This window comes from Microplitis demolitor, chromosome 6 (genome assembly GCF_026212275.2).
Source record: "Microplitis demolitor isolate Queensland-Clemson2020A chromosome 6, iyMicDemo2.1a, whole genome shotgun sequence".
In the NCBI taxonomy this organism is placed as follows: domain Eukaryota; kingdom Metazoa; phylum Arthropoda; class Insecta; order Hymenoptera; family Braconidae; genus Microplitis; species Microplitis demolitor.
Genome location: NC_068550.1, coordinates 1,668,276 through 1,668,552, shown reverse-complemented (window position 1 = coordinate 1,668,552; position 277 = coordinate 1,668,276).

Sequence of the window (277 nt, the reverse complement as noted above, 5' to 3'; positions counted from 1 at the left end):
TTTGTTCATTTATTTGTTTTCCTTAATTCCTGTATATTTTAATTAAAATTTAATTATTCTGATGTTAATTTTTAACTTCCCGCTTAGAAAATCGATGATTTTCAAAAATTTCAGGAAGTTGTAGTTTTTGGCCCGATTATCGCAAACCGAGTTTTCATCAGATGCCGGCGTTTTGAGGTCCTAGGGAGCTATACTGACTATTTTCAGAATGATGTCCGTATGTGTGTGACTACGGCCCGTGACTACAAGACAAATCTTCGAGACGAGTCCCGTGATT